The sequence below is a fragment of the Rutidosis leptorrhynchoides genome, chromosome 9 (assembly GCF_046630445.1).
Source record: "Rutidosis leptorrhynchoides isolate AG116_Rl617_1_P2 chromosome 9, CSIRO_AGI_Rlap_v1, whole genome shotgun sequence".
Taxonomy (NCBI): domain Eukaryota; kingdom Viridiplantae; phylum Streptophyta; class Magnoliopsida; order Asterales; family Asteraceae; genus Rutidosis; species Rutidosis leptorrhynchoides.
The window spans coordinates 54,544,354-54,547,649 of NC_092341.1; the positions used below are offsets into that span (position 1 = coordinate 54,544,354).

Below are 3,296 nucleotides of genomic sequence, written 5' to 3' on the forward strand. Positions count from 1 at the left end.
ACTTTTATATATCTTAAGTAATAAAACTTATAAAGTTCATTTAACATCATAAAAATAATATGATAGGTAGTATTAATGTAATTATGATACACGTAGTAAAACGTCTTTATATTACATATTTATTGGATAAAATAATATCGATAATAATGATAGTAAGTAAAAAGAAATTGTAGTATTTTGTAATAATAATCATTATTATTCTATTAATAATAATAACAATATTTATATTTACTAAAAATGATATTATGATAAAGTGATAATTCTAATTATGATAACTTTAATACTTACGATACTTTTTAATATTAACTTTAAAATAATAATTTTATTTAAAATGATAATAATAATGACATTTCATTATAAAAATGACATTTCTATTAAAATGATGATTTTTGTTAAAATGATAGTTTTCATACTAACTATACTTTTAATAATAATAGTAATGAAAAACGATAATTTTATTTAAATCAACATCTTATGATATTTTAAATTTCATCATGAAACCCATACTCATTATTTCCTAATCGATTCGTTTGTTACTAATATTATTTTTTAATTATAGTCATATTAATGATGATAAATATTATGATGATAATACTAATAACTATTTTAACGATAATAATAATAATAATACTAATTATAACTTTAACTATAATAACGATAGTAATAATATTAAAAATAACAATTTTTAATAATAATACTTTTTATTGATGATGATGATGATGATGATAATAATAATAATAATAATAATAATAATAATAATAATAATAATAATAATAATAATAACAACAATAATAATAATAATAATAATAATAATAATAATAATAATAATAATTAGATGAAAACTAGAACGACGATAATAACGACGATCATAATAATCATTTTTAATAATAATACAAAAATTCAATTGACTATAACTTCTAATCCGTTCAATGAAACTATTCGATATCTAAATGAAAAGTTCTTAATTTTTCACTAGCTTTCCAACGACATGCATATCTTATACCTTATCTCAACCGTATATGTAACTAATTCAGGATTCAACATAACCTATCTAGTGGCAACATCAAAAATACAAGCATGCATAATCCTATATACTCGAGCACTAGTCAGGGATACATTAATAATATGTAAAAATTAAATTATGAGCGCTTACATATCAATATTGAGATTCAATATTGTAGGAAAGGTACGTAGATGCAACGGAGATGATAAACACTAGATTGACCTCACGAGCATACCCATGAACCATACCCATCACCTCCATAGCTATAACCCATAATTTCCTTAGCCCTATCCTACTCGAAAAGCCCGTCTTGAAATAATTTGCTCATGACCTCGTCGTAGTATTTTATGTATAATACTAATAATATCGCTACCTAATATTATTAATACTAATAATAATATTAATAATAATAATCTTGCTATTAATAATAATAATAATATAAATAATAATAATTCTATACGTAGTACTAGATATATGAAAGTGGATGTTTGTGTGTGCATCACAATCTGATTACGCTTGCATTTTATAGAACCATTTCAAGTCTTGCACCTCATGCTTCCGTGATTTGCGGCTTCAACGTTTACATCATATATGAAATATAAAAAAAAGAAAAAAATAACGTGATTTGCGGTTTACAAAAGGTTGAATGTTGCTTTCGTGATTTGCGATTTACATCATATATGAATTAAAAAAAACGTGGTGTTTAGTTTATATTATATTTAATATAATATATTTAATTTATATAATTACTTATATATTATATTATATTTATGTTCATTGTAAAAATATAATTTTTACTCAAATGACTCGTACGTTGTCACTCAACTCATGTACCACTTTCGGTATTTCGAGCGCACTTTCGTACATTTAGAAAACTAGCCTTTTACGTTACGCGACGTGTACCCTTAATAATAATTTGACTTATTCATCAATAATTTACCTTGTAGAAAATGTAACTTATAAAATTTGAGCGTTGTGGTCATTTGCTTCTATAAATCAGTGACTCGTTGTTTACCTTGTAGAAAATGTAACTTATAAAATTTGTTTGGGTTTGAGATGTAATAAATTGTGTTTGAGATTCCATTAGCTTTGCCATCATTTCTTCTAGATTTGACTTTTTCTCTTCGGTTTGTTGTGGTGGTTTATACAAGCTAGGTCTTTGTTGATTGAAAGTGTTGTTTAGAGTTGGTTGGTTATTCGGACCTTGTTGGTTGTACGAGTTATTATTGGGTCCATTTGGATTGTAAAGAATATTTTGATTTCGATTGAAGTTTAGCCTTGGCGGTTGATAATTATTTTGATAATTATTTCCCGGCATTTGGTTCATGTAGGAAACATTCTCACGTTGTTCCATCATTTGTTCAACATTACAATCTTTCGTTAAGTGTGGTCCACCGCATTGCTCACAACTGATTCGTATTGCGTGAATATCTTTAGTCATCTTTTTTATTCGTCTCTCGAAAGCATCTATTTTTGCAAAAACGGAATCAAAGTCATGACTAGAATCAGCTCTAGCCGCTTTAGATGAACGAAAAATATCTTTTTCCTGATGCCACTCATGAGAGTGGGATGCTGTGTTATCAATGATTTTGTGAGCTTCGGTTGCGGTTTTCTTCATAATGGAACCACCAGCTGCTGTATCGATGTCTTTTCATGTAGCAACGTCGACACCTTGGTAGAATATTTGTACTATTTGATAAGTGTCTAAACTGTGCTGAGGACATTCTCTCAACAACTTTCTGAATCTTGTCCACGCCTCATATAATGTTTCATTTGGCTTTTGCGCGAACGTAACAATTTCTCCTTGAAGTCTCACAGCTTTAGATGTCGGAAAGAATCTTTTAAGAAATTTCTCAACTAAAACATCCCATGTATCAATCTTCCCTTCAGGTAACGATTCTAACCAGTCTTTGGCTTCTCCCTTTAAAGTTCGGGGAAACAACATGAGATAGATCTGTTCATCCCCAACTTCTCTTATTTAGAATAGAGTACAAATCCTATTAATGGTTCGAAGATGTTCGTTTAGATCTTCCTTTGGCGTACCACTAAATTGGCATTGATTAGTTACCATGTGTAGGATTTGTCCTTTGATTTCATAATCTGGCGCATTAATGTCTGGTCGAATAATTGCGTAACCTTGGACAGTGCGTGTGGCTCTCATTCGGTCTTCCATACTTAGAGGTTCCTTTATTTCCATATTTGAAATTGTTGAATCTGAATCACTAGAAGATTCTGATTTAACGGTTTGTGGTTCAGGAGGAATGATTAGTGGTTCAGGATCTTAGAATTGTCC

The 3,296-nt window shown here is 28.4% G+C and overlaps 1 non-coding gene across 1 annotated transcript; it reads left to right on the forward strand.

Annotated features, from left to right (window-relative positions):
• The first annotated feature begins 2,709 nt into the window (after positions 1–2,709).
• Positions 2,710–2,816, forward strand: LOC139869773 (small nucleolar RNA R71). The gene has a single exon (XR_011766353.1). It is a non-coding gene; the product is annotated as a small nucleolar RNA R71 (small nucleolar RNA).
• The last annotated feature ends 480 nt before the right edge of the window (positions 2,817–3,296 follow it).